This window comes from Eptesicus fuscus, chromosome 5 (genome assembly GCF_027574615.1).
Source record: "Eptesicus fuscus isolate TK198812 chromosome 5, DD_ASM_mEF_20220401, whole genome shotgun sequence".
Classification (NCBI taxonomy): domain Eukaryota; kingdom Metazoa; phylum Chordata; class Mammalia; order Chiroptera; family Vespertilionidae; genus Eptesicus; species Eptesicus fuscus.
In genome coordinates this window covers 26,314,021-26,333,299 of record NC_072477.1, presented here as the reverse complement: position 1 = coordinate 26,333,299, position 19,279 = coordinate 26,314,021, and the positions used below count along the sequence as shown (strand labels likewise).

General features: G+C 45.1%; 1 protein-coding gene and 1 pseudogene across 1 annotated transcript in view; one reads left to right on the top strand and one right to left on the bottom strand.

The window, feature by feature from the left end:
- The window catches only part of GALNT16 (polypeptide N-acetylgalactosaminyltransferase 16), an 83,543-nt gene that overhangs the window by 29,213 nt on the left and 35,051 nt on the right, over nt 1–19,279 (top strand). The window lies entirely within an intron of this gene.
- On the bottom strand, nt 8,621–10,454 carry LOC103283863 (NTF2-related export protein 2-like; annotated as a pseudogene).

The following is a 19,279-nucleotide window of genomic DNA, read 5'->3' as shown; positions in this document are numbered from 1 at the left end:
GCTGTTTGGTTGCCGTGGCAACAGCTCTTGTGAGTAAGCAGTCCTAGTGGCAGAAGACAAATGAATAAGCCAAATTTCGGGGCCCAGTGGGAAGATCTGGTAGAGGCTGAATTGGGTACGTTCTATGGCGCTGTGGTATAGACAGAGGGTGTGACTGAGGAGGCTGAGGCTTTTGTCCTGCAGAGGTTTATCTCTGGGCATGAGAGCACCATCCTGTGTCCTCAGAGATGCTGAGGCTCAGCTCTAGACATCACCCAAAGCCACGGCCTTGCACTTCTGCCTCCAGCTTTGGTGTATCAGAGCAGCCCTCCCTCTGAAAACAACTGGAAAATCTGGACGAGGTATTAGAAAGTCTGTGTGAGGTCGACATTGAAGTGGGCAGGGCGAGGGTCCACCCCTGGGGACCCGTTATGTTGCATGTGGTGGCCTGGGGAAGCCGCGTGCTGTTTCCGTGTCTCTGTGCTCTAGTTAAAATCGCAAAAGTCCTGGAGAGAGTTGTTTGTGCTTGCTGTGCTGCGCCTCTCCTTCCATTCTTTCTCGATCCACTCCAAGCAGGTTTTTGTCCCTACCGTTTCTCTTCAATGCTCTTGTCAAGGTCACCAATGACCTCCATGGGACTAGATCCCCTTGTTACCTCCCAGTCCTCATCCTTCTTTTCTATAAGCTACTTTTTCTTTTGAATCCTCACCCAAGGACATTTTCATTGATTTTTAGAGAGAGGGGAATGGAGAGAGAGAGAAACATTGATGTGAGAAACATCAATCTGTTGCCTCCCGTGCACCCCAGTCCCGGGACCAGGGATCAAACCTGCAACCCATGTACGTGCCTTGATCGGGAATCAAATCCACAACCTACCTTTCAGTGTATGGGACGATGCTCCTACCAACCGAGCCACACCAGCCAGGGCTCTATAAGCTATTTTTGACGCTGTCAGTCACTCTCTCTTTTTCTTGTCCCTCTTGGTTTCTGAGAGGCCAGAGGTGACAGCCATTCCCTCCCCTTCTCTGTACTGGGGCTTTCTCTTCCCTGATGCTGACACTTTGGAGGGCCCAGGCCTGACTCAGGACTTGGTCTTCTTGTTTGTTCTCTCTTCCCTCACTCCCTAAGGGAGCTCACCTAGACTCTGAGGTCCCTGGGAAACAGGCTCTGAGCCAGAGACTTGCATGCGGCAGGTTCCCTGGGCATGAGGGATGGATGCGGAGGGAGAAGTGGAACTGTGATGCTCTTGCAGCAAAGCCAATGGAGAGAGAGAGAAACACTGATGTGAGAGATCTGGGATCTGGGGAGTGCCCGTCACTGTGCTTTGCAGGAATCAGCTCATGGAATTCTCAGAAAGCCCTTGTGGAGGAGGTCCTGTCATTGTCCCCATGTTTCAGGGGCAGAGGCTGAGGCTGGGTGAAGTTACTCAAATCCAGTCTGGCTGCCTGCCAGAACCTGAGGCTCACTTCAGCTTTGTAGAGTTTCTACAAAGCATGTTGAGTCAACTCTTGGGCCAGGTCCCTTGGAGGCCCTGCCAGGGTCTGCAGCCCTGTCACTTACTACCCTCACCACTGACACCCCAGAATGCACCCTGTCTGTCCCCAGAGCCCTCCCCACCACCCCACCCTACTGAGGAGAGGGAATACATCCCTCCCAAGGTCTGGGGTGGGGGCCGGAAGCCCCACAAAGCTGTGGGGGTCTCTTGTTTTGTTTAGAGATGCATGAGAAGTTTGCCTGCCTCTTGTTTAATGGAAAAATAATGTCCTGCCCCCCAATCTTTGAACAAGAGGAAGATGCACAGTGATTATCTCATGTCTGTGCCTTTCCCTGGATGGATCACCTCATATCCTGGAGGTTCACGGGCTCGCCTTTGAGAAGCACAGACTGATCCTTTCATTCAATAGATTTGGGGACTGAGAATGAGGGCAGGCGAGCAGCTTCTCCCTTCCCACCACCCAGGCCTGGAGCACCTGCCCCCACTCTCCATCCTTTCCTCCCGCCCTTATCTCCAGGCGCCCCGGGGCTGCCTGCCCAGCACCTCCAGCTTCAGTGTGCGGCTGTCAGGCAGGGGTTGGGGTGGTGGAAGGTGGTGCCAGAGGGACCTTCTCTGGACTCCTTTGTCTCCTCTTAAGACACCGAGGTGGCCATGGATCAGGGTCTGAGGGAGCTACTCTCAGGTGATGAAAGAATGCAGACAGCCCCAGAGGCAAGATGAAGGGATGAATATCCAGAGAGAGAGCTTTCTTGCCTCAGCTGGACTTCTCTTTTCTCAGTCCCCTAGTGGCCGCTTTCAGGGACGGACATTTCGTTTGGTGCTGCCATTTGCCACAGATGATTCAGAAATTTACACACAAGTCAATGCCAAAATAAGCAAATCTACAGCCTTGGGGGTGAACCCCTCTGCCTTCCAGAGGAGCTTTTATATTTAAAGCATTAGTGCGTGTGCCACACACACACGGGCACACACATACATATGTACGTTCCCAGTACGCACAAGCATGCCCATGTACATACATGAGCACACCCATGCTACTTACAGGCAGGCCCATGCACACAGATACAGTGCAACCACAGACTCATACAAGCATGCAGACCCAGAACGGGGAACCCTGACCGGAATCAGAACTGGAGGGAAGCCATTCTCACCCTTGCTGTCCCTGGGCTCAGGGCTGTTGGTGATGCTGTTGCTGCCAGGGCCACCTCCAAGAGCTGCTGTTTTCCCAGGGAGCGAGGTGACATTCTCTCACCTCTGGGAAAACTGTTCTTGCTTTTGCCCGCCCAGAGCCCGGCATGATGGGTGAAGCTTGCAGGAGAGGCTTTGCAGGTAGATTGGGGGAGTGGCCATTGAAGCATCTGTAGGATTTTCACAGCATCCACTGTGGAGCTGGAGGGTGAGTGGGGTGGGTTGGCCTTAGACATGACCTTCTGGGTTTCACTGACTTTTGAAGGACTTGTGAGTCCGTTTGGGGCCCAGGGAAGAGGGCCGAGGACTAGGCTGTTGGTGGGTGGTAGGAGGTGGAGGCGGAGGAAGGGCACTGGTTCAGTGTGGAGTCCCTGACCTGCCCAGTGGCAGAGGCCACGGGCATTGGCCCACCTCTGAGAAGGCCAGCTAACATGAGGGCAGAACCGAGAATGAAAGCCACGTTCTTTTAAAAAGATTATTAGATTTTTACAAGTCACAAAAGCAGCACGTGCCTGTTTTTACGAGTGCAATAGTACAGAGAAGTAATTTCTAAAGAAAAAGTTAAAACTCTCTCTTCCTGCCCCTTCTTCCCACCCCTCTCCATTCCCATCTCCCTGAGCTAAACATTAACAGCCTGCCATGTAATTTCCCATTCTTTTTTCTATGATCATAGAAATGCACATATACATACATAGCTAGCTCTCTCTCCTTTGCCCTCTCTTTACACAGAAAATGGAATTGTACCTTACCAATGATTCCTCAACTTGCTTTTCCCCTTAAATATTGGGGACATCTCTCCAGGACAGTGTGCTTATCAGTGATGGGCAACCTTTTGAGCTTGGTGTGTCAAACTTCACCAAAAAACTGAGCATAACTCGGGTAGTGTGTCACTTTGAGGAAAAAACTAACTCCAAGACTCTAGTCGCACATGTTTCATCCTCAGGAGCAGCAAATGTTTCATCCTCGGCATGCGGCCGCGTGTCATCAGAAATGGCTACGCGTGTCAGTGCTGACACGCGTGTCATAGGTTCGCCATCACTGGCTTAGATCAACCTCCTTCAGTAGAACGGCCCTACCACAGTTTGTCTAACCATTCCCCACTAACGGACATTCAGGGCGTCTCTAGTCTTTGCCGACACACACAATGTTAAACAAACTCTATTGTATGTAGGACTTGACATACTCATGCTTTGAGTTCTGTCGCGTAAGCTTCCAAACTGGGATTTCAGATGAAAACTCTGTACATCTTAAATTTAACTTACCTTGCCAGGTTGGTTTCCAAGGTGGTGGAAACGAATCCCGCTGCTGTGTTTCCTGTATCCTCACCGGCTGTGAAGATCATTATTCTTTGTTTTTGTTTTTAATTAATTAATTTATTTATTTATTAATTAATATATTTTTATTGATTTTTTACAGACAGGAAGGGAGAGGGATAGAGAGTTAGAAACATCTATGAGAGAGAAACATCGATCAGCTGTCTCCTGCACACTCCCTACTGGGTATGTGCCAGCAACCAAGGTACATGCCCTTGACCGGAATCGAACCTGGGACCCTTGAGTCCGCAGGCCGACGCTCTATCCACTGAGCCAAACTGGTTAGGACCATTATTCTTTCTTCATTTTTGCCCATCTGATAGATGAAAATGGCATCTTCTTTTATTTTCATTTTCTACTTATCAATTGTTTGGTATGTTCTTTGGCAATTTGCATCTCCTCTTTAATGAACCGTCCATATCCTTTGCCCATTTATTATTTGGATTGTTTGTCTTTTTCATATCAGTTTGAGGGAGTCTTCGCATATTTCAGGGATTAATATTTTTTTATTGGCTCAAACAACAGAGTTTTAATTTGCATAGTTCTGGAGGCTGAAAGTCCCAAGATCATGGTGTTGGCAAAGTAAGGGATTAACCTTTTATTTGTCAAACATGGTATAAATATTGAGGTATTAAATGATATATCATTTGTCTTTTGAATTTGTTAGTAGTATTTCTGCCATAGGAAAATTCTTAATTTCTGGATAATCCAGTCTACTTTTTTCTTAATAGCTATGTACTTCTTACCCTCTTTAAGGGTCTTCCTCACTGGTTATTCTGCTAAGGTTTATCATAATATTTTTATTGATTTTTATATTTATATTTTAAATTACTATGGGATTTACTTTAGTATCTGTCATGAAGTGAGAGCCTAATTTTGCTTTATTCCATATAAATAGCCAGTTATGCCAACACTATTTATGCCAAATTACCTTTTTCTCACCAAATTAGAATGCCAATTTATCATATACTGTGTTCTTGTATGCATTATTTCTAATTATATTCTGTCCCACTGATCTGTTTGTCTTATGCTCAGCCAGTACCATATTATTTTTTAGTATAGTGGCTTTAGAGTTCGTGTTGTTGTTGTTGCTGGTTTAGAAAACTTGTCAAGACAAATTTTTTTTCAAGTTACAAAAATATGTGCATATAAAAAATATAGTCTAGTTCATAGAAGAGTAGTTCTAGCCATTTAAAAATTACACAGCATTTGGAAAAACCAGTTCATACACAAGTCTTAAAACATTCAATTCATGAATAGTATACAACCGCTCAAGTTACTTATTGCCAATTATATACAGCTTTACTGGGACTGCTCTCCATGCAGGAAGGACAGTGTTGGGCACTCTGACTGTGGCTGTTAAAGCTGTGGTTTTTAAAAAGCCAATCCGAAATCAGAGTCAGTTCATTTTGAATAAAGTATAAGTTTTGATTTAGTACTATAAGTAGGAGTAGTTTAAATTCTAATTCCACCCCTTCTTCTATTAAATTCTATTTTGTTAATATATCAGAAATGTAATGTGTTGTTTGGGGGGAAAGTAGATGAATTACTGGTTTTCAAATATAGTGGTAAGAAATTACTTATATGCATGCATATAAGCATAACCAATGGACACAGATAGTAGGGGGGTGAGGGCATGTGCTGGGGGGTGGGAGTGGCCTGGAGAGAAGTCAATGGGGGGGGGGGGAAGGAGACATATGTAATACTTTAAAAAATAAATAATTTAAATTAAAAAAAGATAAAAATAAAAGTAATATTTAAAAAAAATATTAACTTTGAGCTGCAATGTACAAAGTTGGTGCATCTAGCTTAAAAACAGTAAAACAACAAATTCAAGAATGAAAACACATTTAAAGCTTAACCAAAAACCAAAACTATATTTCTTTCTCTTTAGATGTTGAGACATAAAATGAATCAATTTGTTCTTTTGAAGTTTATGGGCTAGTGAAGATCTACTGCTCTCTGTTTTTTTGTTAAAAAGACAAAGTCTTAACCACATAACTAGAACATGTTTTAAAACAAATCTATTTGCTCACAATGTCATATAAAAGAACAAATCATAAAATTAAATAATTTCTAAATTAATGAGTGAAAAAGATAATGTAGTTCACAGTGTAAAACACAGGAAAGAAATCACTTACTTTGAGGGTGGATAACACAGAGGAGACTTTTGGCCTGAAGTTCACATGGAAGACTTAGAAGTTAAGGGTATCCCACCCTGGCTGATTTGCTCAGTGGTTAGAGCTTTGGCCTGCAGACAGAAGGGTTGCAGGTTCAATTCCTGGTCAAGGGAACATACCTCAGCTGCAGGTTCAATCCCCAGCGGGTTTGATCTCCAGCTCCGGTTGGGGCATGTGTGGGAGGCAGCCAGTCGATGTCTCTCTCACATTGATGTTTCTCTCTCTCCCTCCCTCCCAATATCCCTCCTCCCTCCCTCTCTTTCTCTAAAAAATCAATGGAAAAATATCCTCGGGTGAGGAATAACACACACACACACACACAAAAGAAGAAGTAGTAGTAGTTAAGGGTGTCCCAAAGAGAGAGCAATGGCTTTGTTTCCAGCTTTCCTGGCAGACCCTGCTGCAGGGTCAGGTTTATTGCTGACATTTCACCTCCATAAGTTCTTAAATAAATTGAGACATATATTAGTGGTAAGTCTGAGGTGAACTGGGAAAACCTTAAAAATAATCTTTAAAACAAAAGTGATACGACCATTTGGCAATGATACTTATTATCTTAACAAGTACCAAAAATTTACCATTTGGCCAACTCTCCTAACTTCCAGCCAACCTTGTCCTTCCTTCCTTCCTTCCTTCCTTCCTTCCTTCCTTCCTTCCTTCCTTCCTTCCTTCCTTCTTCCTCCCTTCCTTCCTTCCTTCCTTCCTTCCTTCCTTCCTTCCTTCCTTCCTTCCTTCCTTCCTTCCTTCCTTCCTTCCTTCCTTTCTTCCTTGCTGGTTTAGAAAACTTGTCAAGACAAATTTTTTTTCAAGTTACAAAAACATGTGCATATAAAAAATATAGTCTAGTTCATAGAAGAGTAGTTCTAGCCATTTAAAAATTACACAGCATTTGGAAAAACCAGTTCATACACAAGTCTTAAAACATTCAATTCATGAATAGTATACAACCGCTCAAGTTACTTATTGCCAATTAAGTAACTTCCTTCCTTCCTTCCCTCCTCCTCCTCCTCCTCCCTCCGTCCTCCTCCTCCCTCCTCCTTCCCTCTTCCCTCCCTCCCTCCTTCCCTTCTTTCCTTCCTTCCTTCCTTCCTTCCTTCCTTCCTTCCTTCCTTCCTTCCTTCCTTCTTTCCTTCCTTCCTTCCTTCCTTTTCCTCATCCGAGGATATTTTTTCCATTGATTTTTAGGGAGAGTGGAAGAGAGAGGGAAAGACAGAGAGAAATATTGATGTGAGAGAAACACACCGATTGGTTGCCTCCTGCACAAGCCCTGACCAGGGCCTGGGCCGGGGAGGAGTCTGCAACTGAGGCATGTGGCCTTGACCAGAATCAAACCTGGGACCCTTTGGTCCATAGGCCGACACTCTATCCACTGAGCCAAACCGGCTAGGGCAACCTTGTTATTTCTCACTCCCTCTTCTCCCGTTAAAGCTATTAGTCCCACTACCATGCATCACCTAAAGTTATAAACCTGGAGCTGCCAAGAAAAATTCTTTTTAACAAGTTTTGCTTTTAAGTCACTGAGTATATCCAATACTCAGGTATCAATTAAGAACATGTTATACCTCTCAAGTAGATTAATTCACTTCATAAGAACATGTCAATATAGAAAACATTAGGTAACATGAAAAAAGACCACTGAACATCTCTACCTATGATTCTGATATGTCAGAGTAGAAGTATTTTCATTGAACTGATTTGGAAAAGCCTTATACCAAAACTGTACTAGTATTACCAGTGTTTACTGAAAATAGGTATGTGTTCTACCACAAAATTAACCTAACCCCCCCCCCCCAAAAAAATACTCCACTTCCTCTCAGAGAGTTACGTTGTGCTGACATCCTGTAGATAGTATTATGAAAGGATTTCATTTTTGCCTAGCTGGCATGGCTCAGTGGTTGAACATCGACCTATGAACCAGGAGGTCACGATTTGATTCCCAGTCAGGGCACATGTCCAGCTTGTGGGCTCAATCCCCAGAGGAGGGTGTGCAGGAGGCAGCTGATCAGTGGTTTTTTTTCTCATCATTGATGTTTCTCTCTCTCTCTCTCTCATCTCCCTTCCTCTCTGAAATCAATAGAAATGTGCTTTAATAAAAAGGATTTCATTTTGGCAATAGGCTGGGCTCACAGTGAAGTATATTAGTACAGAGATCATGTGTTTATAATATTACTATAAGAATGTCATTAGTGCCCTAGCTGGTTTGGCCCAGTGGATAGAGCGTCGGCCTGCGGACTGAAGGGTCCCAGGTTTGATTCTGGTCAAGGGCACATGCCCAGGTGGGGGTTGATCCCCAAGAGGCAGCCAATCAATGATTCTCTCTTATTATTGATGTTTCTCTCTCTCTTTCCCCCCCCTCCATTCCTCTCTGAAATAAATAAAAACATATTTTTTAAAATGTCATTAGTGAAATGTATACAGGGCATGTAAAAAACTAGCATTAAAGCTCTTAAGGGCAAGAGCCCAAACTAGCAGCTGCTAGGAATTAAAACCACAATGGAATGAATTAATTCACATAAACTGTATTGCTGCAACTGCTGGACCAAAGGAGAATGGACTTTTGCCCCCTCTTGAAAACGGAAGCAGTCCCTTGCAGTCTTGCACACCGTGTTGTCAGGAGCAGTCCGAGCAGTCAGCAGGAGGTTCTGGTTGAAGAAGGGCTGTCTGTATCCATCAAGCCTCACAGCTCCACTGGTCACAACAAGAACTATATACTCTGGGCCGGGGTAGCTTGCTCGTGAACTGGTTGGCAATCTCACAAAATAATCTGGAATTCAGTAGAAGGTCACACCTCAGAAAAATCAGTTCAGGCTTCCAGCCCTGTAACAACATTTCCATTCCATATTAAAGTGGCCCTGTCCAGATACAGCCGGGTCAGTGCCGTCTTCTTTTGTCCATTATCTCATAGTAAATATTGACCAATTCCTCGGCAGCTCTACGTGCCTGGTCTGCGTAAGTTTTAGAATCCACAGCCATGGCCGTCGGGAAGCCCAAAGCAGCCTGTGGAGGAGGTGGTGGTGTCACTGCGTCCTCATGTGTCCGGCGCCCTCTGCTTGGGAGGCTGGCGTGTGGCTCCTCAGAATAAAGGTCACGGTCACTCCCCCTGTCTCCCTGACTCCAGACTTTTCCAAATCTTCTCATACTTTTAACCTTGTTTTTTTACACCCCACGGCTATCTTTTCTTTTGCTTCGTACCTTTCTCCGAGTACCTTCTCTGTTCCCGAACTCGGCTCTTCTAAGAGTTTTATTTTATTTTTTTAAATATTTTTATTGATTTTTAGAGAGAAGACGGGAAAGGGAGAGAGCGATAGAAACATCGATGAGAGAGAAAGTCATCGATTGGCTGCCTTCTGCATGGCCCCCACTGGGGATCAAGCCCGCAACCTGGGCATGTGCCCTGACCCTGACCGGAATCGAACCGACAACCTCCTGGTTCCTGGGTCGATGTTCAACTGTTGAGCCACACCAACCGGGCTTCTAAGAGTTTTAATAATTGGCAAGGCAAGTCTCGTCCATTGTTTTTTGCTTTCTTTTGGGGGTTGGGGAGCAGAGGGACTAGAGAGAGGCAGGGCTCTTTTCTGATGTTTGTTCTTCCACATGAACTTTTAAAACCTTTTTTGTTAAGATGAAAGCAAAGAGAGAGAAAGCGAGAGTTGTTCCCACCGGAATGGCATCCCTGTTAGTCTTCAGGAGTTTGGAAGCCCCCGCGCCTGCCGCTGCTCATAAGGCTCTCTTAGGCACCTACTGGCCTTGTGATCCTGTGAGTACAGAGCAGGAAAAGACAAAGGCAGCGTTGGCCTGAGCTTAGAACTTTCCCTATGCAGAATATTGTTGTGGTTTCCCCTTGGAAAATAAATGCAAATACATATTTGTAATTGAATTTGTTGGGGTGACATTGGTTTGCAAAACCATTCAGGTTTCAAGTGTACAACTCAGTAAAACATCATCTGAACACTGCATCATGCACCCATCGCCCAAAGCAAAGTCTAAATCATATTATGTTCATAGAGTTTGGTGATTATGTGTTGGTTTAAAATGTAAAATGGATCAGAGATAAATTTGTGTTGGTTAACATGCTGCAAAAAAACACCCTGTACTGGTATATGCCTCTTTGGGTATGTAGGTAAGCTGTTTGTTTGTTTGTTTGTTTGTTTGTAAGAGATACCAGGAGGTAGAGTTGCTGGATAGGGGGGCGTGCACATTTAACATTCCACTAGCTACTGCCAAATTGCTAAGCCCTCCATGAGGCCATCCTCCCAGGTGCTCAGCAGTCTCCCTCACCTTGTCAATTGGCCCCTGCATGGTTCTCAGGCAGTATACATGAGGTTGGTTCATGGTACAGATGTTTGAGAGAGCTATTAAAGGGAGTGGACAGCCAGCTTGGAGTTGGCACAATACTCCTGTATCCCACCCCATCACCCCCTCCCTGCCCCATTCAGCCATCTCAAGGCATCATACAAAGTAAGGATTTCCCTTACTTTGGATTTCCCTTCTGGTTCTTTTTCCTGTTTGTGGAACCCTCCCAACTCTAATGCTTTTCAACAGTACTCAGTGTGCAAGAAATTCTTCCTTAAAAAAACAAGAAATATATTCTTTTTTGGTATCTTCTCTTACACACACACACACACACACACACACACACACACACACACACACAACTTTAGAAGTGCTTGCTGTGTGGCAGTGCCCTGGAAATGCTGAGCTAGATTCTATCCCTGGCTTTGTCCCTTTTTTCAAAATCTATATTTAATCAGTTTGGTCATAAAGGGAATTAGCCAAGTCAGGGCTCCAGTGAGTGCCAAAGGCTTGGGATTGCACCAGGGGTTCTGAACCTGGAGCCCAAGAGCGGACCTCAGGGAGTGTGTGAACCTCCTCAACCACCTACAGCAGCGTGTGGGTTTATGGGTGCTGCTTTTTTAAAAAATATGTTTTATTGATTTTTTTACAGAGAGGAAGGGAGAGGGAGAGAGAGTTAGAAACATTGATGAGACAGAAACATCAATCAGCTGCCTCCTGCACACCTGCTACTGGGGATGTGCTCGCAACCAAGGTACATGCCCTTGACTGGAATCAAACCTGGGACCCTTGAGTCCGCAGACCAACGCTCTATCCACTGAGCCAAACCGGTTAGGGCGGGTGCTGCTTTTAACGGGGTCTCAGAGTAGATGTGTGACCACTGTTCACCTCCACCCCAAAAAGGTTAAGAACCACTGCCACAGGAACAGAGTAAGTAGCTACTTCCAAAGCAGGCAAAGTAAAGAAACGGCATTCTAGAATCTAGGGAGGGGATCTTAACAAGAGATGCTAGGGGAAACTGTATGCAAACTTTTGTGTGAATACACCTGAGACGAGGACACAGAGATTGCATTAGATCTCCAAAGAGTTCATAGCTTCCAGATTTAAGAATCCTAGGTATGAAGGCTTAATGATGTTAAGGTATTAATGTCATCTGAGAGGGAATATTTGTAATAGTAATTATTTTCAAAATGTAAATGCATTTAGTTCATAGCAGAAAATCTGAAAAAGTCTTCTGGAAATCTTCTAAAATTCATCTACAATCCCAACACCCAGAGATAATGACTGTGTTTTGTTTTGTTTTTTAGTTTTTTTCAAAATGTCTGGTATCTGCCTGTCTCTCATTCTCTCTCCATATACATGTGTACATGCAAACCTAGAATTATACTGATTTTTAACATGATTTTTATCTACTTATTATTTTATGAGCACTGTCTCTTATTGTTGTTTCCTAAAACTTTTTTACTGTTTTATGTGATTTCAACCAAATCTTATGTAGAAGAATAACATATAAAATAGGTGAAAGATGAGAAGTTCTAGCTAGAGTACAGGGAGAAAAGAAACACAATTTGAAAGCCACTGCTTTCAAAATATGAGGTTTTCTTGTTGTTTGGTTTTTCTGCAAAAAGCTTTATTGTTTCATTTGGTCCAATGCATGGGAGAGGGCTTCAGGGTGGTTAAAAGAATGGCTAGTAGTTTCGGGAAGAGGCTCAGGCAAAAGCCAGACAGCAGGGGAATGCAGAGGGGCCTCTGAAAGGCCTCTGGGCTCCAAAGGCTCCTAGTCGTGCTTGAGGGTGAGCCTTTCGAAGAGATACTCGCCCAGCCTGGGGGCCGGCCAGCCTGCGGATGTTAGTCACATGGTGGCCCATCTTCTTGATGAGTTTCACCTGCTCACCCAGGAAGTGGTTCTCCGGGAAGTCACTGAGCAGAGGGTCTGCGTGGTAGAACCCAGGGCCTGCAGCTCCAAAGGGCCTGGTTCAGGTGCCTTGGAGAGGCGGCTGCCATGGCGTCCTGAGTTTTGCCCCATTGACCTTGGGAAGGCTTCAGCACATCCTGGAAGAGAATGCGGCCACCATGCTGGTTTTGCCACTTTAAGAGATGCTCAGTGCCCTCTCGATTCTTCTCCGCCAACTCGCCTCGCCAAAGAAGTGGCCCACACCCTCGAGAGCCACATGGTCCAGGTCAAAATAGAAGCCCAGAGAGAGGTAGGTGTATGGGGCCTGCCGATGCAGGTTGGCCAGGCGGTCGACTGCGGCCTCCACCTTGGTGGAATAATTCTGACCAATTTGGGAGCTCATGGTTGTTCGGCAATAAGGAGTTAAGGTAGAAAAAAAAATGGTGTGTTGGCTGGTCTTGGCAGTGTTTCTGAAGGTGGTGACTGGATAAGACACAGGAGAGTGGCCGGAGGCTGGAAGAAGGGGCGTCCCTTCTTGGGTCTGTTCCATCCAAACACTGTTGAAGCAAGAGACAGATCCAGGATCACAAGGGCTCTGCCTCAAAACATGAGTTTTAATGGATGTATTCTATTATGGGATGTGTAGGGTGACCAAATTTAGCAAATAAAAATATAAGATATCCAGGTAAATTAGAATTTCAGACAAACAATGAATAATTTTTTTTAGTACAACTATCTTCCAATGTGAATTTTAGATAAGCAATGAACAGGTTTTATGTAGAATAAGTATATCCCATGCAGTATTTGGGACATAGTTATCCTAAAAAAATTTATTTGTTCTTTATCTGAAATTCTAATTTAACTGGGTAGCCTCTATTTTACATGGCCACCTTATGATGTGCCATAGTTTATCTAACCAAGCCTCCATTGTTGGACATTTAGATTGTGTCCAATGTTTCACTGGTATAAAAAATTGGAGTGGTATATCTTTGTACCCACATCTTCATATACTTATCTATAATAATAAAAGTGTAATATGCTAATTAGTCCAGATGTCCTTCCGGACAACCTTCCGGATGAAGCCGGGGCTGTGAGGGCTGAGGCAGCGGCTGCAGTTGCCTCAGGCCAAGGCAAGCCACGTGGCTGCGAGCGCCGAGCCCCTTGCACGAATTCTGTGCATCGGGCCTCTGGTTATTTTATAACATCCTAGAATTATAATTGCTAGACCAAAGGTGGTAAACATCTTAAAGGCTTTTGATTTATTTGCCAATTTGTTTTCCACAAAGGATCATACTCCCAAGAGCTGTGTATATGAGTGCCTGTTTTGGGAGGGGTCAAGTATGCATCAATCCATTACTAGTGGTTTATGTTGGCTTGGCTTGCTGCCCTAGTGAGACCCTGGCATATTAAGCTTCAAGGCTGGCAAGTTTGATCAGGGGGGGGAGGGGTTCAGGGTGGCCAAAAGGGGCTGGTTAGCCCAACACCATCGGGGTGCTTGGGGTCAAGGGTCAGGGCTGATAAGACAGGGTGGAAGTGTGTGGGATGGTCAAAGGAGAAGAGGTCACAGTGACAGATCTCACCAAGAAGTAGAAATAAGCTGTAAAGAGGCAGGCTCACTGTCAGGCATTCTTTTTAGTAAGCAGTCTGTGTTCCATAAAGACGACTGTTCCAAGGAGGGGAGAGGCTAGAGAGGAAAAGTCTCAAAGGGCTTCTTTTTCCCACTTAAAAAAATAAAAATGACATAAACATCGTAATAACCGAAAGGATGGAAAATCACCCGTAATCTCTCCATCCTAACAAATCGCTGTTTTTATTTTTCAGTGTGCCTTTCTTGTCACAGTCCATAATTTTTACATATCTGCAATCACAGAGCATATGCAATTTTCATCCTGCTCTTTCCTCCCATTATTGAGCAAGCATTTTTCTGTGCTGCTACAGAGCTTGCATAGCTACTGTGGTTAATGTTATTTTTTTTTCTTGATTTCACAGGTAATAATTATTCATTAAGACAAATCAGAACATCCAGATAAACAAAAATGGAATCACAATGCAATAGTAATTTGTAGCCTACCTTTTTTTCACTGAACTGTGGATGGTGAACATCTTTCTTTGTTTAACAGAATACATTTCTATGTCTTTTTAAATAGTTGCAATGTGTTCTGTTGAAGGGGTGTACCATAATTCATTGACCTGATTTCCTATTACTGGAAATCTAGGGTTTTTTTTCCTCCACAATCTTTTGCTACTGTAAATGGAACCCATTTTTAATCATTTCCTTAGGACAGGTTTCTAAAATTGAATTATAGGTACACATCTTTTTCAGACTCTTGATACATACTGGTAAATTTACCTCTAGAAGATTTATACCCGGTTATGCTCCCTGTAAGAATGCATAAGAGTGTACTTATTTCCCCACAGCCTATATCAATTATTGTAAATGGTTGCCATATAGTCTTTTCAGTTCACAGAACATAATTTACTTATTTATTTCCCTACTCTTGACATTTTGATTGTCTTCAAATTTCCAGTCTTATAAATAAGACTGTCACAAACATCTTTATGCCTAATAATTTCTATAATTAGTTATAAGATTAAAATAGGAACCCTAAATGAGTGACATATTTACACATGTGACTCCCCTTCCAAAGGTTAAATTTAATTCTTCTGGGTATATGGGAGATTTGGGGCTCAGTTGGCAGCCTACCATGGTTAGGGGAAGATAATGGACAGAATAAAACAGAAAAGGCCGTGGGCCAAAAAAAAAAATAGCACTAGAAATGTACTACCAGACTGTTTTCCAAAAGGGTACTAATTTAATAACCATTCTAGTGGCTTAAAAACAATTTAATGTAATATTCAAAGATATTAGTCAAGGAAGAAAACCACTATCCACCATTAACCCACAATAATGTCATTCCCACAAAGGACTCTTTAATCACAATGAAACATCCATTTCTGTCCCTCCCAAATCTAGCATGCCCATCTGCCTAGCTCAGGCACTTGGCAGGAGCCGCCAGTGGGGCTCCCAGGTTACCCTGCTTTCTGCAGCTCCCCAGGCTAGAGATCCTTTGTATTCTTACCTCCTGTGCAAACCTCAAGACCGCAGAGGGAGCAAGTACCATTTTTATGACAATCAGAGCTGCTGACCTCTCCCTTCAGTTCCTGGGGAACCGGGGTCTCTGGAGCACAATGTACACACCCTCTTGATGTGACACTGCTGAGCACCTACTGTGTGTCAAGCACGCTGGTAGGTCCCATAGGACAAAGTGCTCAGAGGTCCTCCATGATCTGCAGTAAGTGGGTACTGAAGACGGATGGCGTGAATGGATGTTGTTACAGATCACTTAATGTTCAAGGCGGAAGAGCCCTCAGAGATCATCTAGTTCCCTTTTTTTATGTTTTCAGATTTTCCCCCGATTATTCGCTCATATTCAAACTCTTCCAGTGGAACCCTCCCTCACCCCCAACAGGGTTGTTATTTCATAAGGATTGCACTGAGTTTGTAGATGAAGTCAGGGAGGGCATATCTTTGTATCACTGAGAATATATGAAGAACATATATAGTAAGTGGTTTGTTTAGGTTATCCTACAAACATGACACCGTCATCGTGTTGTTGCTCGTTAACAGTTATGGTTCAGTGCACTGAGCAAAAACTGCAGGGAATCTGGTGCCCAACTCCAAGTTTCCACTGGTCCCAGCACGTGCACCTGTGATACACCGTGATTAGGTGACTCGTGTCTCTGATTGCTCATGGAATAAAACTGCATGTTCGGTACATCCCAGAAGTAATCAAAAGGCTCTATCCATTAAAACATTAGTATTATTCCTGCCTCGAGGTTTTATGACCAGTTTTTGTACTGTACCTAAATACAAGGCTGGGCTGCAGGGGGAGGTGCCAGTCCAGAGGCATGGTCCCTCTTGAAGGACAAGTTGTACCTGGCCCAGAGGTGGCCCTCAAAGAAAACCACTCATAAGGCAGGCTGCTATTTCTCAATTCCCCTACCCCTCCTCCTCTTTCTTTTTTGCTTAATCTGACTTTAAAAGTCAGCCTCTGTTATGCTTTCTCCTATTGGTAGATAGAATCTATTTAATTATTAGTCATGAACCATAGGAAATGTACTTCTACAATTGACCCACAATGCCAATAATGTACTGCATCAGCTACTATTCTTTTTAAAAATATATATATTTTTTATTTCAGAGAGGAAGGGGGAGAGAGAGAAAGATAGAAACATCAATAATGAGAGAGAATCATTGATCGACTGCCTCCTGCACTCCCCACACTGGGGACTGAGCCCGCAACCCAGGCATGTTCCCTGATTGGGAATCGAACCCATGACCTCCTGGTTCATAGGTGGACGCTCAACCCCTGAGCCACACCGGCCAGGCTCAGCTACTATTCTTTGTTCTAAAAAGTGTTATAAACTGAGATGCCTAGCCCACGATCAGGGTCTTGCTGAGTTCTAATGGGTTGGGTTTGATCCTGGCCCAGCTGATCCCGACCTCAGTGGGTGAGGCAGGAGGCTGTTTCCACCCTTGAAATAATCATACTGTATGTGTTCTGTGTGTTATAAGGCCCATTATTCTTTTTATTTTTCCAGTTAATATCTGGCAGGTTCAAGTTCAGTAGACTCTGAAATGAAACACCTGAAGTGCCATGCTAGCGTATAAACATTGACGTAGTACACTTGCGTGACTAGAGCAGAACGGGTCGTGGCCTGCGCCATATGTTGGCCAGGAGGGTGTTGTTGGGGCCCAGGGAGCCTTGGGGTTGCCCTGCCTCCGCAGTTTATGCCACTGGTTTCCTTTCTCGCAGCTACAGAGCATGGCAATGTAGTTTGGGGGGTTGGTACCATCAAACAGACAGGAACCTAAACAGGCATCGGCTTTGTCTCCCCCTTCTGCTGTGATTGCAACAAAAGTCATCAGGACCCTGAGGGTGTCCCTGGCTGGGAAGACCAAGGAGGGCCTGGGCTGACCCAAGGAAATGTGGTTGTTTGCTTTCTGGTCTGAGTAATACAAACTCTTGTACTTTTCACTTTTTCCACAGCCCCCCCTAGCCATAAGCAGACAAGTTTCCATGCCCGCGTCAGGCCAGGAGATGACAGCACTGGGCAAGTCCCCATCTGAGCCCTGAACTGATGCTCTGACCCTGAGCCCAGGAGGGAGGCAGCCTCCAGGCTGCACTTGTCAGGACCTGGTTGTGTTCTGGGCACCAGTGTCCAGCTTCCTTTGGAGCCAAGGGACCCAGAATTGGAAGGGAGGTGCCAGGCACATCTGGGTCCAGGAGTCGTTTGAGGCACACAGAGGAAGCTTTGTGCTTTGGCCCTGCAGCCAGACAGCCTCAATTCTAGTCCCAGCCCAGCCCCTCGGCAGTTGTGTGACCTTAGGCATGTTGTTTTACCTCTCCAGGCCTCAGTTTTCACCCCCTGGAAAATGAGAATAAGAGCATCTATTTGGCAGGGCTGTTGGGAGTCAGAAATAAGCACCTAGCAAAGCCCCAGCTCATAGCAGGTCCTCAGCAAGCAGTCAGCACCGGCTCATTTCTGTAGAAAAGGCCTAAGTCTTCATCATGCTCTGCAGAGGTATGGTTGGGAGGGGAAGGCAAGGTTCAGGTACCCTTCACAGACCGAGGAATGCTCCACTCCAGCTGGGGAAACTGATAAACAGGTAGAAACTGAGCTGTCACACCACGCATTCCCTAGGGTGAACCACCCTAAAGTCCCTCTGTCCCGAGGTGTCCTCTGGGGTGGGAAGAACATAGGAAATGAGACCTGGGGAGTGTGTTTCGACTTGGACCCTGGATCTGAGCAGAAACCATCTGGAGTGGTAGGCCTGATGCCTGTCCCAGCCTTGAATAGAGGACCCTATTTGGCTGAGATCCCTAAGGGAATGGGCAGTGTACCCCCTCTTTCCTGGTGAGACCACTTGTGTCATAAAACTGTGGAGTCATCAGTGCTCCTGGAACAGTCAGGTCATGTGGGAAATTTAACTGGGAGCCCCAGGTGAGCTTCCAGCAGCCCCTACCCTGTGCTGCTGAGAATGTAATTGAACTAGAGCTCCCTGGGCCTGTGGCATGGGTGGTGCAAGGTGGTGGTTTCCATAGCAGCCATGGAAACTAGCTGAGTTGCAGTCAGCTCTGCTAAGGGTGTAGCTCCGGGTCAGTACAAATAGAGGCCAAACGGCAGACTCATGGTGAGGGTCCTTGGGAAGGGGACTAGGGGAGATGGACTCCAAGGACCCTCCTGGTTCTTGGTCCTGTGATTTCACCAGCCCATGACTAGCAGCAGCTCAGCCTTGGTAACACCCTGGAGCCTCCTGGAGAGCTGTAAGAACTCCTGGAGCATGTGTCCCAGCTCCAGAGATTCTGATTTAATCGGTCCTGGGAAAGGCCTGGGCATTTTTAAATTCTTCCCAAATGATTCTAATGTGCAGCCAAGGTTGAGAACCACTGGCAAAAGGCAGGCGAGCTAGCAATAAACTTACAATTTATGTGCCGGATACTGTGCCAAGCACATTGTCTACATTCTCTTCTTTAATCCTCCCATGAATCCCCATTTTTCCAGGTGGAGGAGCCTGCTCAGAAAGGGTAAGAGCAGGGAGCATTGGCGTTCTATTCCGGGGCTGTCAGATTTCAAAGCTCAGGCTGGTAATCCCTATAATAACGGTCTTGGAGGCGATGTGAAGAGGAAGATGGGGACATGTCTGGGGCAGGCCCTAAGTGAGTTTCCCCTGTCCCCAAACTGAGGTTCCCGGCCGTGGGCCACCCCCATGTGTCGATGGGAGGAACACTGGCAGGCCAAGTGGGGTTGGCTACTTCCCCAGAACCCAGTGACTCATGGGGAGGCCCTGGGGGACCTGCCTTTTCATTTGGGAAAGGTGGAACCTGAGACTTTGTGCTCAGAGAGATGGTGAATCATGATTCCCTACCATTCC